The sequence below is a fragment of the Callithrix jacchus genome, chromosome 10, assembly GCF_049354715.1.
Source record: "Callithrix jacchus isolate 240 chromosome 10, calJac240_pri, whole genome shotgun sequence".
Classification (NCBI taxonomy): domain Eukaryota; kingdom Metazoa; phylum Chordata; class Mammalia; order Primates; family Cebidae; genus Callithrix; species Callithrix jacchus.
The window spans coordinates 54,606,293-54,629,226 of record NC_133511.1 but is presented as its reverse complement, the minus strand read 5'-3'; the positions used below and the strand labels follow the sequence as shown (position 1 = coordinate 54,629,226).

The window sequence follows — 22,934 nt, the reverse complement described above, 5'->3', positions numbered from 1 at the left end:
AGTCGTTTTCGCCTCAGCCCCGCCCCCAGCGTTTCGCGCGCCACCAGGCCGTAGTATCGCGAGATACGAGGGTGCTTTGGAATGGGAGTAATTCCAGCTTTTTGATGATGTCATAACTGGCAAAAATAGCAACAGACTCTAGGTTTATCCACCCTAATTCAATAATACTATTTAAAACCCAGACTCAACAACACAACATTTTGCCATATTTGCTTTATCTTTCTATAAATGCTTGTATTTTTTTTAATGAATCATCCTAAATCTGCAGATAAGACACCACACCTCTACTTACTTAAGTGTGCATCTCTAAAACTAAGGAGGTTTAGCACATCTTCAGAAAATCGTTCACTAATACTGTTTAATACCTGGGCCATTCTAGATGTCCTCAGTTGGATGATGGATATGCTAATTACCCTAACCTGATCACTACATTCCATAAGTATGGAAACATCACTATGTTTGACATGAATGACAATTATTATTTGTCAATGAAATAAATTAAAACACAAAGCAAAATGAATGTAGAATACAACACTGCTTACAAAAATTGTTTTCAGTTGTTCTTGTCATTTTTTTATAAGTAGATATTTTCTTTTGAGCCAAGAGACAGTCAGTACTCACTGCATTAGGGTAACAAACAAACAAAACTCTAACAACTAGAACCAGGGAAGGATATGAAGAGAGGGTACTCATGCTTGTACGCCTGAAAACAAAGACTGCAAAAACCACAAAGACCATCACAGTCTTATACAAAAAAAGCCTCTGCAAGGATGTCTGCCCAGAAACTCTGTCCAACCTTCAACTGCCATCACCCTTGTTATTGACCTTTGTAGCCAAGATAATTATTTCAAAAGATGTATGTAATCATCCTCATTTTTTTTCCTTTAAAACCCTTTGTCTTCCTTTGCCTTACTGAATATGCACATAGTTTACTATGGCATTTGTTTTCCCATCGATTGCTCTATTCTCAAAACATATCTTTTATTTTAGAGACTTTTCTGTTTGTTACTTAGGTTCACAACCCACAAAGGATTTGAGATTTTAAGCAGTTTACAAATACATAAGAATATAGTAAAACAAAACATTTTTAATTTTTAAAAAGCAAGGCCAATAAAAAAAGATTACTAGGAAGAGAAGGAATTGTGAAAGGGGAAAAGGTTAATATAGGAATTGGATGGATGCAGTATCTTAGTCAGTTGTTTGAGTTGGGCTAAAAATTGTTTCCTGACAGCCCAAACAAAAAAAGAGAAATGAACTTTCATTTGTTCATGAGTACAGTACATATGAATTCTTTAACCACTTCTCTAGCTCTTAACCCTGAAAGAAACTTCTCTATAGGATACTGAATGATTCTTAAATCTTAAACAAAAGTTCTCTATAAGACACTGAATAATCTAAGAAATATTGCTTGAGCCCAGGAGTTCCAGACCAGCCTGGGCAACATAGAGAGACACCAACCCCTCCAACCCCAGCCCCTCCACCCCCACCAATCCCTGCCCACTACCACGCCCAGCTAATTTTTTGTATTTTTAGTAGCGATGGGGCTTCACCATGTTGGCCAAGCTGGTCTCGAACTCCTGACCTCTGGTGATCCGCCCACCTCAGCTTCCCAAAGTGCTGGGATTGCAGGTGTGAGCCACCATACCCGGCCAGATTTGCTTTCATTTGATTATTGAAAAGGTGAATGTTTGTCACATGACCAATTTGACTTCTAATGTGAATTGGATTTTTTACTTCCGTAACCCATTTTTCTTTGAAGTAGGGGAAAATGTTTTCTTCTTGCTTTATGTAAAATGTTTACATTATAAGAAAAACATCCCTTTGTCTCATATTTCCCAACTTTAAAAAAAATCATTTTACCATTTACTAGAGGTGGAATTGTAAAATTGCTTTTTAGGCTATAATTTTTAAATATTCAATTTATCAAAGACTGTGCTCAGGGGCTCACACCTGTAATCCCAGCACTTTGGGAGGCCAAGGCAGGCAGAATACTTAAGGACAAGAGTTCGAGACCAGCCTGGACAACATGGTGAAACCCCTGTCTCTACTAAAAATACAAAAAAATTAGAAAAACACAAATTAGCTGGGTGTGATGACGCATGCCTGTAATCCCAGCTACTTGGGAGGCAGAGGCACAAGAATCACTTGAACCTTGGAGGTCGAGGTTGCAGTAAGCCAAGATCATGTCATTGCACTCCAGCCTGGGCAACAGAGTAAGACTATGTTTAAAAAAATAAAAATTAAAAAACCAACTTATCAATCATTGAATAATCCATACTTGTCCCACTGACTTCCCAACACGTATGCCATATATTAAATTCTTAAAAACACTTCAATCTATTTCTGGTCTTTATCTAGTTTATTGATCAGTTCAGCAATTCCAGAGCATAATCGTTCCACTTTTTTATTTGAGTTTATATTACATTTTCCTATCTTATATGGCAAATCCCTCTTTGTTACTTTCACTTTCTCAGAATTTTCTAGCTATACTTAACTATTTATTTCTCCATATAACTTTAGAAGACTTTCCAAGTTCAAAAAAACCAGAATTTTCATAGAAATTGCATTAAATTTATTCATTTCTTTTACCTAGTTTTTATGCAAACTTTGCATAAATTATTTCATCCATTCTAATGGTTATCGTTACCATGTAAGACAGCGATTTATCTTTTTTGTTACATTTTTAACTGACTAGTACACCAAACTTTCTTAATAATTTTAATTTTCAGCTTATTTATTTAAGTTTTGATAATTATATAACCTTATTATATATATTTTGCTTCCTTCTTTGCAATATTTGTTATTATCTTGACTGCTAATAAAATGACACTTCAAGATTCATGTCTAATAATAGTGTTAATAGCCAACTTCCTTGTCTTATTCCTGACCTCAACAGGAATGCCTTCACTATCTAGCTATTGATTTCAGATTAGTATTTTTATTAGATTAAGAAACATGCTATTTGTATTTTACATGGAGATTTTAACAACATGAATGGCTATTTTATTAAATGAGTTACAGCATGTGTCAGAATTCAATTATACTCCAAGTCTTTGGAAGGAAAGAGCTATAAAGCCATGTAAGAACTGTGTGAGGTTCACTAGCTTAAGATAATTGTGAGTGAAACTTAAACTTTATAACCCCATATACTGGGGAGGCAGTTTGAAAAACATCTGTTCAGCTTCCCATAGCTAAATAAAGGTTATGCAAAACTTGATATATCTCATGCATCTATGTTACTCTGCATCTGTCTAGAATTGCAAGACCAAAGCAAGAAAATCATTTATTCATTCATTCTACATGCATGTGCGTGCACACACACACACACACACACACACACGGTATACTTTGAGCTAGACTTGTTATAAGCACTGTGGCTATAATGATGAGCAAGCTCGATAAAGTTCTCATGGAGCCAAATTTGTAGTGAAAGAAGTCAGCAAATAAATTAGACAGTTTTATAAAAATCTGACACAGATTTTTTTAAAGGATCACCCAATTGAAAATAAATCTATGATTATTTTAGATTGGATAGCCAATGGACAATTGTCTGAGGATTTCAGCTGAAACCTCAATAGTGTGTTAAGAAATAAAGACAAAAACATTGGAGCAGTGTGGGTAAGAAAAAAACTCATAGGACATGTGTTAGTATACACACTATTTACAACTGAATTAATTTTTTTTTTGTTTTTTTGGGATTGAGTCTCACTCTGTTGCCCAGGCTGGAGGGCAGTGGCATGATCTTGGCTTACTGCAACCTCCACCTCCTGGGTTCAAGCAATTTTCCTGACTCAGCCTCCCAAGTAGCTGGGATTACAGGTGCCTGCCACTATGACTGGCTAATTTTTGTATTTTTTAGTAGAGACAAGGTTTCACAATGTTGGCCAGGCTGGTCTTGAACTCCTGACCTCATGATCCGACAGTCTCAGCTTCCTGAAGTGCTGGGATTACTTGTGTGACCCACCACGCCTGGCCTAATTACATATTTATAAATACACAAGCATTTCATAGGAACTTGAAAGAATAAAAATCCTGAAAGTTTCTAGCAAGCATGTAATACAAAATGAAAATTAATTAGAGGGCCATTGATACTTTGTTTCATATTCTTTATTTCCCATTAACACTTTAATCCCCTGACAATAAGATCTCAAGTTCTTTAACCATAGATTTTCCAACCATAGGAAAAGAATGTCAATTCATCCCCTGAGACATGCATATATAAACTTTTCAGTTGGAGCACCAAAATACAATGTAGTGTCAGTAACTAGATACATTAAAAGAAGAGGTTGTCAGCTGAGAGTGAACAGGAGGATAGGAGTTGTTATAAACTGTGTCCTTGAAAAATGGTATGTTGAAGTCCTAATCCCTAGTGCCTTAGAATGTGACCTTATGTGGCAATAGGATTTTTACAGAGATAATAGAGTTAAAATTAGCTTATTAGGATGGGCTCTAACTCAGTATGACTTTTGTCCTTGTAAAAAGAGAAAAATTGTACACAGAGACAAACACAATGGAAAGACAATGTAAAGACAAATAGGTAGAGGATAAGCATGTGTATTAGTCCGTTCTCACACTGCTAAAAAGAACTGCCCAGGACTGGGTAATTTATACAGAAAAAAAGAGGTTTAATGGACTCACAGTTCCACATGGCTGAGAAGGCCTCACAATCATGGTGGAAGGCAAAGGAGAAGCAAAGCCACGTCTTACATGGTGGCAGGCAAGAGAGCATATGCGAGAGGACTCAAGATGGCACACTGAGAACAACCCAGGATTGAAGCTCTCCGTGAATGCGCGGAGAGGGTGAGTCAGAGCCGCATTTCCACAGGGATCTTTGTAGCCCACAGAACGGGGAAATTCACAGGTATAAAAGAGACGTGGGATGCCAGGCAGAAATTTTGGCTGGTGCAGCCAGCAGCCAGTGCGGCCAGCGGCCAGCGCTCTAGCGCAGTGGCGCTACACAGCGCTCCGCACAAAGCGCACTGGTCCGGGTTCCCTGTTGAACCGGCAATCTGAGACTTGAGAGGGCTGAACTTGAGACTGAATGGGACTTGGACAGTGAGCCAGCCCAGGAGATTCCAGGAAAACAGCGTTTGGGGTAGCGCAGGGGGACAAACAAAACGGAGATTCCAAACACTCCCAGTGGAAAGGTTCCCTTAGGGCACAACTGAACCCAGTATGGTGCAGCTCCGTGGGGGAGGGTCGTCTGCCATTACCGAGGCAATCCGCCCCTACTGAGGTACACGCCCATTGCTGACACAGCCTGCCATTGCTGAGGCAACCCGCTACAACAGAAAGCCTCCGCCGCAGGGCATAGCCCGTGTCAGCAGGGCGGAGACTGCAGCAGACGGGCAGAGCCTGCAGCAACAGGGCGAACCTCACACCAGCAGGGCGGAGCCTCAGCAGGCAAATGGTAACTAGACTGCCTCCTAGCGGGGCAGGACAGCACAACGGACACTCACAAAGAAAGCCCCAACCCCCCGAAGACAGAGCATCTGAGAAAAAAAGGGTTTTTTTATGAGTTCTGTTGCAGCAGAATTAAACGTAGCAGCCTAACAGCCCTGAATGAACAACAGAGCTCACAGCTCAGCACTTGAGCTCCTATAAAGTACAGACTGTCTCCTCAAGCAGCTCCCTGATCCCTCTATATACAAAAGACTGACATTTGGCAGGCATCACTCTGGGACAAAGATAGCAGAAAAAGAAACTGATAGTATCCCTCACTGTTCCGCAGCTGCTATAGGTGCACCCCAGACAAGCAGGGCCTGGAGAGGACTTCAGCAGTCGTACAGTAGAGGGGCTAGACTGGTATAAGGAAAACCAAGTAACAGAAATACCTAATCATCAACAATCTGGGCGTCCACTCAGAGACCCAATCGAAAACTCAGCAACTACACAGACGACAGGTGGATAAATCCACAAGGATGGGAAGAAACCAGCGCAAAAAGGAGGAAAACACCTGAAACCAGAACATCTCACCTCCTAGAAAGGACCAAAACTCCTCACCAGCAAGGGAACAAAGCTGGATGGAGAATTACTGTGACAAAATGACGGAATTAGACTTCAGAAGGTGGATGATGAGAAACTTTTGTGAGCTAAAAGAACATGTTTTAAGTCAATGCAAAGAAACTAAGAACCTTGAAAAAAGATTCGAGGAAATGATAACAAGAATGGATACCTTAGAGAGGAATACGAATGAATGAAAGGAGCTGAAAAACACAATACGAGAACTTCGCGAAGCATGCACAAGTTTCAACAGACAAATTGACCAAGCAGAAGAAAGAATATCAGAAGTCGAAGATCAACTCAATGAAATAAAACGAGAAACCGAGATCAGAGAAAAAAGCGCAAAAAGGAATGAACAAAGTCTCCAAGAAATGTGGGACCATGTGAAGAGACCTAACCTATGTTTGATAGGTGTACCAGAATGTGACGAAGAGAATGAATCCAAGCTGAAAAATACTCTTCAGGACATCATCCAGGAAAATTTCCCCCACCTAGCAAGACAGGCCAACACCCAAATGCAGGAAATACAGAGAACACCACAAAGATATTCCACAATAAGAGCAACCCCAAGGCACATAATCGTCAGATTCAACAAGGTTGAAATAAAGGAGAAAATACTAAGGGCAACCAGAGAGAAAGGTCGGGTCACCCACAAAGGGAAGCCCATCAGACTCACAGCAGATCTCTCGGCAGAAACACTATAAGCCAGAAGAGAGTGGGGGCCAATATTCAACATCCTTAAAGAAAAGAACTTTCAACCCAGAATTTCATATCCAGCCAAACTGAGCTTCAGAAATGAAGGAAAAATAAAATCCTTTGCAAACAAGCAAGTACTCGGAGATTTTGTCACCACCAGGCCTGCTTTACAAGAGCTCCTGAAACAGGCACTACACATAGAAAGGAACAACCAGTACCAGCCATTCCAAAATCACACTAAATGCTAAAGAGCATCAACACAATGAAGAATCTACAACAACTAATGGGCAAAACAGCCAGCTAGCATCAAAATGGCAGTATCAAATTCACACATAACAATATTAACCCTAAATGTAAATGGACTAAATGCACCAATCAAAAGACACAGACTGGCAAATTGGATAAAAAGCCAAAACCCATCAGTGTGCTGTATCCAGGAAACCCATCTCACATGCAAGGATACACAAAGGCTCAAAATAAAGGGATGGAGGAAGATTTACGAAGCAAATGGAGAGCAAAAAAAAGCAGGAGTTGCAATTCTCGTCTCTGATAAAATAGACTTTAAAGCAACAAAGATCAAAAGAGACAAAGAAGGACATTACATAATGGTAAAAGGATCGATACAACAAGAAAAGCTAACGATCCTAAACATATATGGACCCAATACAGGAGCACCCAGATATATAAGGCAAGTTCTTAATGACTTACAAAAAGACTTAGACTCCCACACAATAATAATGGGAGACTTTAACACTCCACTGTCAATATTAGATCAACCAGACAGAAAATCAACAAGGATATCCAGGGCTTGAACTCAGACCTGGAGCAAGCAAACCTGATAGACATTTACAGAACTCTCCACCCCAAATCAACAGAATATACATTCTTCTCAGCCACACATCACACCTACTCTAAAACTGACCACATAATTGGAAGTAAAGCACTCCTCAGCCAATGCAAAACAACTGAAATCATAACAAACAGCCTCTCAGACCATAGTGCAATCAAGTTAGAACTCAGAATTCAGAAACCGACCCAGAACCGCACAGTTTCATGGAAACTGAACAACTGGCTCTTGAATGTTGACTGGATAAACAATGAAATGAAGGCAGAAATAAAAAAGTTCTTCGAAACCAATGAGAACGAAGACACAACATGCCAGAATCTCTGGGACACATTTAAAGCAGTCTCTAGAGGAAAGTATATAGCAATAAGTGCCCATATGAGGAGAATGGAGAGATCCAAAATTGACACCCTATCATCGAAATTGAAAGAGCTAGAGGAGCAAGATCAAAAAAACTCAAAACCCAGCAGAAGACAAGAAATAACTAAGATCAGAGCTGAACTGAAGGAGATAGAGACACGAAAAACCCTTCAAAAAATCAATAAATCCAAGAGCTGGTTTTTTGAAAAGATCGACAAAATAGACAGACCACTAGCCAGATTGATTAAAAATAAAAGAGAGAACAACCAAATAGATGCAATAAAAAATGATAAAGGGGAAATCACCACAGATTCCACAGAAATTCAAACCATCATCAGAGAATATTACAAACAACTCTATGCACATAAACTAGTAAACCTGGAAGAAATGGATAAATTCCTGGACTCCTGTGTCCTCCCAAGCTTAAACCAGGAGGAAGCTGAAACTATGAATAGACCAATAACAAGGTCAGAATTCGAGGCAGCAATTAAGAGCCTACCACACAAAAAAAGCCCAGGTCCAGATGGGTTCACAGCCGAATTCTACCAAACACACAAAGAGGAGCTGGTACCATTCCTTCTGAAACTATTCCAAATAATCCAAAAACAGGGAATCCTTCCCAAATCATTTTATGAGACCAATATCATCCTGATATCAAAACCCGGCAGAGACCCAACAAGAAAAGAAAACTTCAGGCCAATATCCATGATGAACATAGACGCAAAAATCTTCAATAAAATATTGGCAAGCCGATTGCAACAGCAAATCAAAAAACTTATCCATCATGATCAAGTAGGATTCATCCCGGGGATGCAAGGCTGGTTCACCATACGCAAGTCTATAAACGTAATTCACCACATAAACAGAACCAAAAACAAAAACCACATGATTACCTCAATTGACGCAAAGAAGGCATTCGACAAAATTCAACAGCCCTTTATGCTAAAAACCCTCAATAAACTCGGTATCGATGGAACGTATCTCAAAGTAATAAAAGCTATTTATGACAAACCAACAGCCAACATTATACTGAATGGGCAAAAACTGGAAGCATTCCCTTTGAAATCCGGCACTAGACAAGGATGCCCTCTTTCACCACTCCTATTCAATATAGTACTGGAAGCTCTAGCCAGAGCAATCAGGCAAGAAAAAAAAATAAAGGGTATTCAAATAGGAAAGGTGGAAGCCAAATTGTCTCTATTTGCCGACGACATGATAGTATACCTAGAAGACCCCATCACCTCAGCCCAAAAACTCCTGAAACTGATAAGCAACTTCAGCAAAGTCTCAGGATATAAAATCAATGTGCAAAAATCACAGCATTCCTATACACCAATAACAGACTTAAAGAAAGCCAAATCAAGAACGAACTGCCATTCACAATTGCTACAAAAAGAATAAAATACCTAGGAATACAACTCACAAGGAATGTAAGGGACCTCTTCAAGGAAAACTACAAACCACTGCTCAACGAAATAAGAGAGGACACAAACAGATGGAGAAACATTCCATGTTCATGGTTAGGAAGAATTAATATCGTGAAAATGGCTATACTGCCCAAAGTAATTTACAGAATCAACGCTATCCCCATCGAGCTACCATTGACTTTCTTCACAGAACTGGAAAAAACCACCATGAACTTCATATGGAACCAAAAGAGAGCCCACATAGCCAAGTCAATTCTAAGCAAAAGGAACACAGCAGGGGGCATCACACTACCAAATTTCAAACTATACTACAAGGCTACAGTAATCAAAACAGCATGGTACTGGTACCAAAACAGAGACATAGACCAATGGAACAAAACAGAGGCATCGAAGACAACACAACATATCTACAACCATACAATCTTTGATAAACCTGACAAAAACAAGCAATGGGGAAAGGATTCCCTGTTTAACAAATGGTGTTGGGAAAACTGGCTAGCCATGTACAGAAAGCAGAAACTGGACCCCTTCCTGACACCTTACACTAAAATTAACTCCAGATGGATTAAAGACTTAAACATAAGACCTGGCACCATAAAAACCCTAGAAGGAAATCTAGGCAAAACCATCCAGGACATAGGAGTAGGCAAGGACTTCATGAACAAAACACCAAAAGCATTGGCAACAAAAGTCAAAATAGACAAATGGGACCTAATGAAACTCCACAGCTTCTGCACAGCAAAAGAAACAGTCACTAGAGTGAATCGGCAACCAACAGAATGGGAAAAAATTTTTGCAGTTTACCCATCTGATAAAGGGCTGATATCCAGAATTTACAAAGAACTCAAACAGATTTACAGGAAAAAAAAACAAACAAGCCCATTCAAAATTGGGCAAAGGATATGAACAGACACTTTACAAAAGAAGACATATATGAGGCCAACAATCATATGAAAAAATGCTCATCATCACTGGTCATCAGAGAGATGCAAATCAAAACCACATTGAGATACCATCTCACGCCAGTTAGAATGGCGATCATTAAAAAATCTGGAGACAACAGATGCTGGAGAGGATGTGGAGAAAAAGGAACACTTTTACACTGTTGGTGGGAGTGTAAATTAGTTCATTGTGGAAGACAGTGTGGCAATTCCTCAAGGCCTTAGAAATAGAAATTCCATTTGACCCAGCAATCCCATTACTGGGTATATACCCAAAGGAGTATAAATCGTTCTACTATAAGGACACATGCACACGGATGTTCATTGCAGCACTGTTTACAATAGCAAAGACCTGGAATCAACCCAGATGCCCATTGATGATAGACTGGATTGGGAAAATGTGGCACATATACACCATGGAATATTATGCAGCAATCAGAAATGATGAGTTTGTGTCATTTGTAGGGACATAGATGAATCTGGAGAACATCATTCTCAGCAAACTGACACAAGAACAGAAAATGAAATACCGCATATTCTCACTCATAGGCAGGTGATGAAAAATGAGAACACATGGACACAGGGAGGGGAGTACTAAACACTGGGGTCTATTGGGGGGAAAAGGAGAGGGCCAGCGGGATGGGGAGCTGGGGAGGGATAGCCTGGGGAGAAATGCCAAATGTGCATGAAGGGGAGAAAGGAAGCAAAACACAGTGCCATGTGTGTACCTATGCAAATGTGTTGTATGTTCTGCACATGTACCCCAAAACCTAAAATGCAATAAAAAATTAAAAAAAAAAAAAGAGAGCATATGCAGGGGAACTGCCCTTTACAAAACCATCAAATTATGTGAGACTTATTTACTACCATGAGAACAGCATAGAAAAAACCTGCCCCCATGATTCACTTACCTCCCACTGGGTCCCTTCCAGGACATGTGGGGATTATGGGAGCTATAATTCAAGGATGACATTTGGGTGGGGACACAGCCAAACCACATAATTCTGTTCCTGGCCCCTCCCAAATCTTATGTCCTCACATTTCAAAACCAATCACGCCTTCCCAACATTCCCCAAAGTCTTAACTCATTTCAGCATTAACACAAAAGTCTACAGTCCAAAGTCTCATCCAAGGCAAGGCAAGTCCCTTCTGCCAATAAGCCTGAAAAATCAAAAGCAAGTTAGTTACTTCCTAGATACAATGCGGGTTTAAGCATTGGGTAAATACACCCATTCCAAATGGGAGAACTTGCCCCATGCAAGTGAAAAATCCAGCAGGGCAGTTAAATCTTAAACCTCCATAATGATCTCTTTTGACTCTATGTCTTATATCCAGGTCATAAGGATGTAAGAAGTGGGTTCCCATGGTCTTAGGCAGCTCTACCCCTGTGGCTTTGCAGGGTAGTGTTCATGGCTGGTATTGAGTGTCTGTGGCTTTTCCAGGTACAGAGTGCAAGCTGTTCATAGATCTACCATTCTGGAGTATGGAGGACAGTGACCCTCCTCTCACAGCTCCAACAGGCAGTGCCCCAGTGGGGCTCTGTGTGGGAACTCTGACCCCACATTTCCCTACTGCACTGCCCTAGCAGAGGTTCTCCATGGGAGCCCAGCTCCTGCAGCAAACTTATGCCTGGATAGTCAAGGGTTCCCAATATCCTCTAAAATCTAGGTGGAGGTTCCCAAACCTCAATTTTTGACTTCTGTATACCCACAGGCTCAATATCACGTGGAGGCTGCCAAGGCTTGGAGCCTGCACCCTCTGAAGCCATAGCCTGAGCTGTACCTTGGCCTCTTTCAGCCACAGCTGGAGCAGCTGGGATGCAGGGCACCATGTCCCTAGACTGCACACAGCAGGGGGCCCCATGAAACCATTTTCTGTTCCTAGGTCTCTGGGCCTGTCATGGGAGGGGCTGTCGTGAAGGTCTCTAACATGCCTTGGAGACATTTTCTCCACGTCTTGGTGATTAACATGTTGCTCTTAGTTACTTATGCAAATTTCAGCAGCCAGCTTGAATTTCTCCCAAGAAAATGGTCTTTTTCTTTCCTATTGCATCATCAGGCTACACATTTTCCAAAATTTTATGTTCTGCTTCCTCTTGAATTCTTTGCTACTTAGAAATGTCTTCTGCCAGATACCCAAACCATATCTCAAGTTCAAAGTTCCGCAAATCTTTAGGGCAGGGGCAAAATGCCACCAGTCTCTTTGCTAAAGCATAACAAGAGTCACCTTTGCCCCAGTTCCCAACAAGTTCCTCATCTCCATCTGAGGTCACCTCAGCCTGGACTTTATTGTCCATATCACTATCAGCATTTTGATCAAAGCCACTCAAGTCTCTAGGAAGTTCCAAACTTTTTTCACATGTTCCTGTCTTCTTCTAAGCCTTCTAAACTGTTCCAACCTCTGCCTATTACCCAGTTCCAAAGTTGCTTCCACATTTTTATGTATCTTTAGAGCAGCACCCCATATCCAACACCAATTTACTGTATTAGTCCATTCTCACGCTACTATAAAGAACCACCTGAGACTAGGTAATTTATAAAGAAAAAGAGGTTTAATGGACTCACAGCTCTGCATGCCTAGGGAGGCCTCACAATCAGGTGGGAAGACAAAGGAAGAACAAAGGCATGTCTTACATGGTGGCAGGCAAGAGAACATATGCAGGGAAAATGCCCTTTACAAAACCGTCAGATCTCATGAGACTTACGCACTATCATGAGAACAGCAAGGGAAAAAACTCCCCATGATTCAATCACCTCCCATCAGGTCCTTTCCACAACATGTAGGGATTATGGAGCTACAATTTAAGATGACATTTGGGTGGGAACACAGCCAAACAATATCACTGTGTGACTGGAACAATCTGTCTACAAGCCAAGGAATGCCAAGAATTGCCAGCCAACACCAGAAACTGGAAGAAGCAAGGAAAAATTCTCCCCTAAAGCCACTGGAGAAAGCAAGGCATTGCCAACACCTTGGTTTTCGATTTCTAGCCCCCAGAACCATGACACAACAAATTTCTGTTATTTTAAACCACCTGATTTGGGTACTGCTTTGTCATGGCAGCCATTAAGTAAAACTGTTAAAGGAGGTAAGAGGCTGACCAAATATTCTGAGAATCTAGCTGAGCATGGATTGTGTCATTCATTCAGTGCTCAATTGCAGGAAACAGAAACCACTCAGCTATTTTAGGAAGAATGCAGTTTAATTCAGAGAATGTAGTGCTTTAAAAGTCATTGGAAAGACTGGAGGAGTTGGCATTAATCTGAATTATCAAGAATGCCTCTCAGCACAACATTGCCAAATAGACAGAGTTGGGAATATTGACTTCAAGAAAACTCTTGCTTCAGCTGTGATCTAATGATAAGGAAAACTACTGCTCCTCCACAAATTCTCAACCTCAACTATTCCTTTCCTTTTGTTTTCTTTCTTTTTTTTTTTTGAGATGGAGTCTCATTCTGTCACCCATGCTGGAGTGCAATGGGTTATCGGCTCACTGCAACCTCCACTTCCCGGGTTCAAGTGATTCTCCTGCCTCAGCCTCCCAAGTAGCTGGGATTACAGGTGCCTGCCACGACGCCCAGCTCATTTTTGTATTTTTAGTAGAGACAAAGTTTCACCATATTGGTCAGGCTGGTCGCAAACTCCTGACCTCAGGTAATTCACCCACCTCAGCCTGCCACAGTGTTGGGATTACAGATGTGAGCCACCATGCCCAGCTCAAACCCAACTACTGACTATCTTTTGCTACCTAACAAGCTACCCAAAACTTAAAATTTAAGGATAAACATCCAACAATAAACACTTGTTTATTACTGTGGTTTAACAATAAGCCTTTATTGTTACACATTTTCTGTTGGTCAGAAATTTTTCTTTATTGTTCACATTTTCTGTTGGTCAGAAATTTTTAAGTAGGTTAGCCAGGTAGTTTTGGCTCTGAAATCCTCATGGGGTTTAGTTGGATTTTGGCTTGGGCTGCAGTCCTCTGGAAAGCCTGACTGGTGCTAAACAATCTACTTCCAAGTGGCTCATTCACATGGTTAACTGGTTGGTCATGGAGGAAGGTTTCAGTTCCTCGTCCGTGTGAGCCCATCCACAGAACTGTGTTGAGTGGCTACACTTCATGGTGGCTGTCTTCACCTAGAGCAAATGATCCATGAAATGAAGGAAAAAGCACCAATGTCTTTTATGACCTAGCTTCAAAGATGATATAAAGTCACTTATGTAAGACTCTTTTAGTCACATGACTCAGACCTTTTTCATGATGACAGAGGACAAGACAAGGATATGAATACTAGGAGACAAGAATCATTAGACAGCCTATCTTAAGTGGCTGGCTCCCACATCCTATAAAGCTCATGAATGGACATCGAGATGCTGCTGCAGAAAAACCCAATGTCTCCAAGAATATATTTTGCAGCTACAATAGCCAAAGGGGAAGCCAAGGGTCCCTAACCTCATTTGCACCTTCCAAATATGGCTGCAGAGGAGTCTGGCAAATATAGTTTGCTTTTGTGTTTCTTTTGTTTCAGCTTTTACATTTCTGCAATACATAAAAGTACACTGAAAGGGGGACTGGAATAGATAATGAGTTCAAGTCTATCAGATCCTCCCCAAAGACTATGACTTTATGATACTCCAGCACCAACATACATTTATTGGATTTTCTATAGCAGAGAATTGGAACAGTGATAGCAGGGGATGGACTAGTGTTTTCCTGAGTAGATATAGTAGAAAGATGAATGTACAGGCATACCTCGGAGATACTGCAGATTTGATTTCAGACCACCACAATAAAGTGAATATCACAATTAAGTGAGCCATGTGAATGTTTTGGTATTCTAGTGCATATAAATGTTTACACTATACTGTAGTCTACTGAGTGTGCAATAGCATTATGTCTTTAAAATGTGCATATCTTAATTTAAAACTATTTTATTGCTAAAAATGCAAACAATCATCTGAGCCTTTAGTGAGTCATAATCTTTTTGCTCATGGAGGGTCTTGCCTCAATGTTGATGACTACTGACTCATTAAGGCAGTGGTTGCTGAAGGTTGGGGTGACTGTGGCATTTCTTAAAATATGACAGTAAAGTCTGCTTCATCAATTGACACTTCCTTTCATGAAAGATTTCTCTATAGTGTGTGATGCTGTTTGATACCATTTTGCCCATGGGAGAACTTCTTTCAAAATTGGAGTCAATTCTCTCCAACCCTGCTGCTGCCTTATCAACTAAGTTTATGTAATATTCTAAATCCTTTGTTGCCATTCCAACAACAATTTACAGCATCTTCACCAGGAATAGATTCCATTCCAAGAAACCACTTTCTTAGTTCATCCATAAGAAGAAACTTCTCATCCATTCAAGTTTTGACTAGAGCAATTCAGTCACATCTTCCAGCTCCAATTTTAATCTAATTCTCTTCTTAGTTCTAACACAACTGCAGTCATTTCCTCCACTAAAGTCTTGAATCCTTCAAAGTCATCCATAAAGGATGGAATCCTCTTCCAAACTTCCAAACAAATGTTCTTAATGGGATCTAGAATAGTGAATCCCTTCCAGAAGGTTTTCAATTTATTTTGCTTAGATCTATCAGATGGCAGCTTTGCCTTAATGTATTTCTTAAACAATAAGACTTCAAAGTTGAAGTAACTCCTTGATTCATGGCCTGCATAATGGATGTTGTGTTAGCAGGCAAAAAAACAACTTTAATCTACTTGTACATCTTAATTATAGCTCTTGAGTAACTAACTACATTGTCAATGAGCAGTAACATTTGGAAAGGAATCTTTTTTTCTGAGCAGCAGTTCTCAACAGTGGCTTACAATATTCAGTAAACCATGCTGTAAACAGATGTGCTCTCATTCAGGCTTTGTCATTCCACTTATAGGGCACAGGCAGAGTAGATTCAGCATAATTCTTAAAGGCCCTAGGATTTTGGGGAGGGTAAATGAGCACTGGCTTCAACTTAAAGTCACCAGTTGCATTAGTCCATTATCCCCAAATAAGAGAGTCAGCCTGTCCTTTAAAGCTTTGATGCCAGGCATTGACTTCTGTAACTACTAAAGCCTGAGAAGACATCTTCTTCTAGTAAAAGGTCTTTTTATCCAAAGTGAAAATTCGTTGTTTAGTGTAGCCACCTTCATCAGTTATCTCAGCTGGATCTTCTGGAAAACTTGTTGCTGCTTCTCCATCAGCACTTGCTGCTTCACCTTGCACTTCTATGTTATAGAAATGGCTTTTTCTCTCTCACTTGGCTGTGGTGTTCTTACTTATCATTGCTAATTCCAAATCATTTCTTCTTTTCTCTCCTTCAAAACCCAAACCTCATGAACCAACCTCTGCTAGCTTCTGCTAACTTCCAGCTTTTCTTCTGCAGCTTCCTCACCTCTTTCAGCCTTCATAAAATTGAAGACAGCTAGGGCCTTGCTCTGGGTTTGGCTTTGGCTTAAAGGAATGTTGTTGGCTGGTTTGATCTTCTATCCAGATGACTAAACTTTTTCCATAACAGCAATAAGGCTTTGTTTCATTTTCTTATCATTCAAGTGTTTACTGAAGTGGCCCATTTAATCTCCTTCAAACACTTTTCCTCTGCATTCACGACTTGGTTAATGGGTGCAAAAGGCCAAGCTTTCAGCTTGTGTCTGCTTTCAACACACCTTCCTCACTAAGTTTAATCATTTCTAGCTTTTGACTTAAAGTGAAAGATCTGGAACTCTTTCACTTGAACACTTAGAGGGCATTGTAGGATTATTAATTGACCTAATTACAATATTGTGTCTCAGGGAATAGGGAGACCCAAGAAGAAGGTGAAAGACTGAGGAATGGCCAGTCAGTGGAGCAGTCAGAACACATAAAACATTCATCAATTAAGTTTGCCATCTTATATGGGTGCTGTTCATAGTATCCCAAAACAATTACAATAGTAATATCAGAGATCGCTGATCACAGATCACCATGACAGAGACACTAATAATGAAAAAAATCTAAAATAGTGTGAGAGTTACAAAACACAGAGACACAAAGTGAGTACATGCTGTTGGAAAAATGGTACTGACAGACATGCTCAACTTAATGGTTGCCACAAACCTTCAATTTGTAAGAAGTGCCATATATGTGAAGCAGAAGAAACGGAAATACAATAAAACAAGGCATGCCTGTAGTACAGAGACGAGGGAGCTCATTTTGATATCGTTTGACTGTTTATCCATGGAGTATAAGTTGTAAGGGTTAGTGAGACCATGAGGGGACATGATGACTGGATGAAAATTGAAGAATCAGGTGATTGGTGGTGTCTAGGCCACTAACAGATTATGTTTATAAGCACTACATACATATTTGCATGAAATGTGCAATTCCTAGTGTGCTAGATGTATATTTCCACTCTTCTAACTCCTTCTCAAGAAGGCATTTCTGAATGCAACTGAATGAGAATTACACTATTGTGGACTAATCTGGAATCTGTTTTATTTTATTTTAAAATGACCATCATTTGTAACCAACTGAAATAGTGAGAAATTACTAGTGTATGTCCCAACTAAACCAACCTCACAGTTGCTGCCACTGCAGTTGAGAACTGCTGCTTCAGTGGGGGAAAGGGAGCAGGCCTAGAAGTTTGAGCATGAGAGATTTGGGAGAGTAGGAGCAAAGCTTTTCATATTCTGTTAGTAAGGACTCCACTTCTCAAGTGGAAGTTGTTTCCTCTCTCACCGCAATGGGCACCTAGAAGCCAGAACTTGGCTGTGGTGCTCTTGCTTCTCATTGCCAATTCCAAATCCTTCCTTCTCTCTCCTTTGGAAATCCCAAATCTTTTAACATTTTAATTTCTTAAATACACTAAGATTGATCAATGTTTTCAAGTGGTGACAGTCTAATTCCCCCACTGCAAAATTCCCCATTAACCTTTCTCCTAATGGTTTCATTTAATGATGATTAGTGTCTCAATTATTTCAGTCAAGGTTACAACATAATTATTTTAAAAATACATTTTTACTTTTATCTGGAATTAGTCAGTGAAAAGCAACTTTCATTACTTAAGAGCCATTCTGTTTTCCTGAAATACAGAGAACAGGAAAAGGAAAATAAACACTTAATTATTTTCCTCTAATCGTAATTAATTTCTTTGCGGGGGTGTATCATAATGATATTCGGTGTTTCACTCAATTGTGGTTATATATTTTGATGCTCAAAATAATCATCCTTGGCCATTGAAAGCCCCTCCAATTTAGCTCTCTTGTCTATGTCACAGAACTCCAGTGGTCTCTGATAGTTTATTTGCTTTCTGACACAACTAGATTTATCAAGTTTATCTTGTACTTTTCCTACCAGTTCTGAAGTCAGCCTCTCCTCCAGGGAGGCTTTCTTTAATTTAGTGGAAAAGAATTTTGGGAAGCCAGAATCAGGCCCTAGGGATGCTCATTGCATTGGATTTTTATTGCTTCTAGGTCTTTCAGTTGACAGAGCTAGGGAATATGTTTTGTTTTGCTTTTTAAAACAGAAAAACTGTCAAGGGTTTAGACTGGAATTTTTTATTCAAATTAAACATTATATAATTTTTTACTTAACTTGTTAAGCACCTGCATTTAAGCCCTGAAAATTTTCTCCCTAGCAACATTAACATAATTATTTTTTGCTTTAGCTTCAATGTATACAAAAATTTTAACACAATGCCAATATTACAACTAACAAACTAATGAATGAAATTTACTAAGATTTCCTTGCAGCTCTATTTGTCTTTGGAATATACTCCATTAAGGGTATTCATTGAAAATACTATTTTCTAATGCCTTTTGGATATTTCTTTTCTTGGTATGGTTATACCAATTTGAAATTCATGCCATGTCATCTTCATATATCTTCCTTACTGAAGATTTTAGCTTTCTGGTTACCTCTTCACCCAGTAAGACCTTATTTAAGGTCACCCAGTCAAAGTCAGGATTTTAATCTAGGCAGTCTTATGCCAATGCACCCTTTTTTTTTTACTGCACTAATACTTCAGCTGGTTTGCTGATCATAGATCTGAGTAAGGGCTCAGTCAAAGAGTTTGCATGGTGATGCTGGTGGGGAAGGAGAAAGATTAAGATTATGAAGGCTCAGCTTCCAAAAAGGACTAAAGCAAATGTGGAGGTGAGCATTATGGGATTAATCTGGCCAGAGAATCTCTTGAGTCTATTTGGAGCTGCTTATTCTGCAGCCCTGAATGGTACAGCTATTGGGAAAGGCAGTTTATTTGATCAGGAACAGGAGGTACTGTGAAGCTTTCTAAGCTACTGTACTCTACGTTTTCCTCTTTTCTTGGACAGTTTTTCAACATTCTACAGATACCTTAAATACACTTCCAGGAAAAGCTTCCTCTAATCACTCCTACATTAGGTTGCAGGATCCTGCTATGCACTTCCATGTCCTCCTATTGTTCAGCATTTTTCTCATCCAGAAGAATGCAAGGTCAGTGAAAATAAGGTCTGTATCTTGCTCCCATTGTATCCCACCAGTTAGCATAGTGTCTTGGCTAATAGACTCTCAATAAATATTTCTTAAATTAATGCAATATATTCAGTGAATGAGTTAGTAATTAGTATCAGAAAGATCAGAAATAAAAAGATCAGAATGGCTGGGTCTGCTCTACCTCCACTACCTTTTGTTGGTATGTCAGTGTAAAACCAAAAATGAACACCCAAAGCCTAAAAGCTTGAGTATATGAGAAAACAGGCTCTCTAAAATCTGAGATTTATACAGAGATGTGAAAATCCATGAGAGAAGCTAACACATCCAAATCTTTAGGAGAGAAATACTAATTACGGGGAGGTATTCTTTAGGGAAGAAAAAGATACTGTCATTAGCCATATGTTGTTGAACATTTGTGAAAGCAGCAGCTTCCAGCTGAATGTCCTGACCCAAATCTGTCAGGCCATGTTTGGCTTTATCTAAAATATGCCGTGCCTACCCAGTTCTTGGGGAAGGGAAAATGTGCACTTTTGAATCACCTAAACAAAAATATAGCTTATTGGGAAGTTAAACAGATATGTGGAAGATCTTTTATTTTTGTTTCCAATTTTACTATCTTTTTCATAGGTAATATAGTCACATAATTCAAAAGTCAAATGATGTAAAATGGTATACATTAAGAAGTTTCTTTCCCATTCCTATCCCTGACCACCTCATTCTCTATATCCTTCCACACCACTAACAACTTTTATTTTTTCCAGTATTTATGCCGACAGAAATAAATGTTTGCATGCTAATACCCCTCTTCCTCCTCTCCTCCTTACAGAGAATATAGTATAATATGGATATTGTTCTATAGCTGTTTTTTTTCTGCATATGTCCTGGGGATAGTTCTATATCAATACATTAACAACTTCCTTTTCCTTTTGTTTTACAGTTACATTGTGTTCCAAAGTGTAAGGACCCATAGTTTATAAACCCGTTCCCTACTGATAGTATGTGAGCTATTTCCAATCTTCTGTAACAATGATGTAATAAATAACCTTAAACATGAAAAAGAAGACTATTTCAGACTAGTAACAAATAAGAGTGGATTAGAGCATTGAATGGGGACTATCTGGCAAGCAGCTAAAGGAGGAGTCCCTTCGTGGGACTGGGCAGTAAGAGTGTTGTGAGGGCATTGTAGTCAGTTGAATGTGTAATGAATGACCAGACAGATCTGTAACAGAACAAGTTTTTTCCTGGATTCGTTTTTCCCAGATGCAATAAACAGAAGGTCTTAGAACTCATCTGTACATTAGGTGCCCAAAGTTTAATAAGATGCTTTTAGTGTTCAGAAAATAACATCCAATTTGCCCTCAGGAATACATAATGATTAGAAAAGCTTATTCTCAGCCACTTCCCTAAATTCCAATAACTTTTTTTTAAAGAGGCCAAGACTTGTGATTAAAGTTTTAAAAAGGCTTTCTGCCTGATAAGGCTCTGGCAGTCTAAATAGATGTAGCACAGAAGGCAATGTTGATGGTCCATCCAACATCCATCCCCCTTCATTCCTGCTGGCAGAGCCGTGCTTTTACCAGGTAGTCTCTTCTACTATGTGGCACAGACTGGCCTCATTCCCATCTCAGGGTGGATCCTGATTGGTCTAAATCAATTATGCTGGCAACATGCCCTATGAAGATGTTTGGCTGAGGTAATTGCATATGACCCAATTTTGGCCTATAACACTAGCAGACAAGCTGTCTGGAGAGGGAGGGTAGGCTTTTAGGAGCAGTTAAGAGTCACTTTCCTCTTTTCTTTGTGGGCTAGGACGTGGTATCTCAAGTCTGCCCCAGCTCTGTTGGTCTTGTCATAGTGGAAGACAGAATCACCCCTGACCTGACCCAGCCACAGCTACCTTACGGGTATCTGGGGAACGAGGGCTGAGTACAACAGCAGGCACCTGGGCAGGTACTCCTTCAAACAACTTTAAATAATTGTTTAATATATGGAGTCAGGCTGACATAGATTTTCTATTAATACTTTGTTTACTAGAAACAAACTACTGAATTCATTTTCTCTAACTGAAATAAAGGCAGTATTCTGAAAATACCAGTCCACTTTTCCTCTTTTGAAGCTCTCTTTCATAATTTTCTGGAACCAGACAAGTTCCTTAGGGCACACTGAAGAACTCACAGTTTAGCTAACACAAAAGGTCAGAACTATCAGCTACACAGCACTACTCATCCATTATTGCTTTTAGGATCTCTGTTCTGCTTTCATTGGAGAGCTAATGCTCCGGGATGTTGCAGAAAAATTCAGCAAGGATACAGGTCTGCTTTAGAAAAGAATGTTGTTTAAATTTCCCCTCAAAGGCAGTAGTTTGGAGGGGGCCCCATATTGTCAGTTCGTTCCAGTGATAAGCATCACTTAATTGAGCAGCATACCATAATAAACTGCTTGCTTATCCCCTGATGTGGCTCTGGGTCACAGATTAAATATGAGGACTGACAGAGTGGAATACAAAGTACCATGGAGCACAGAGGAAGAAAACAATGCCTTTTTAAGGCTCTTAAGAAAGTAGTTTGTATACTGGGAGAAAGCAAGGGTTTTAGAGCCAGGTAACAGACCCAGCTATCTCCTTGGTAGTACCCAGAACAAAAATTAAAATGTGAGGCCGCGTGTTAAAAAAATTAGTAAACATTTCGCGACAGCAACAGTGAGCATTAAACCAGGTGTGGGGGCGGCGGCATACCCAGGGCCTTAGGTTCAAATCTCACTCGTTCCCCCCCAAAGCTTCCTGGCTTTGGACAAGTCACCCTCTTTGAGTCTTCCCTTTTTTTTTTTTTTTTTGAGATGGAGTTTCGCTCTTGTTACCCAGGCTGGAGTGCAATGGCGCGATCTCGGCTCACCGCAACCTCCGCCTCCTGGGTTCAGACAATTCTCCTGCCTCAGCCTCCCGAGTAGCTGGTATTACAGGCACGTGCCACTGTGTCCAGCGAGTCTTCCCTTTTTATCCGTAAAACTGTGATAACTGAACCTCCCTTGAAGAGTTGTAATGAGAGTGGAATGAAAAGCACCTGACACATGATAGGTGCACATTTCTCTTAGTCTAGGATGTGGGCTCTTTTTTCGGTTGTTCTCCAGAGGCATCTATCTTTGACATTCTATTCTCATTTCCCACTTTCAAAATTTTTCAAAAGAGTATTAGGGTGAACCTTATAAAATGGTCCAAATCTGA

The 22,934-nt window shown here is 39.9% G+C and overlaps 2 protein-coding genes across 3 annotated transcripts in view; both read right to left on the bottom strand.

Annotated features, from left to right (window-relative positions):
- CCDC89 (coiled-coil domain containing 89) overlaps window positions 1–22,934 on the bottom strand; it is a 32,049-nt gene that overhangs the window by 5,446 nt on the left and 3,669 nt on the right. The gene's annotated exons all lie outside the window — the stretch shown is intronic.
- DLG2 (discs large MAGUK scaffold protein 2) overlaps window positions 1–22,934 on the bottom strand; it is a 2,299,762-nt gene that overhangs the window by 2,276,402 nt on the left and 426 nt on the right. The window lies entirely within an intron of this gene.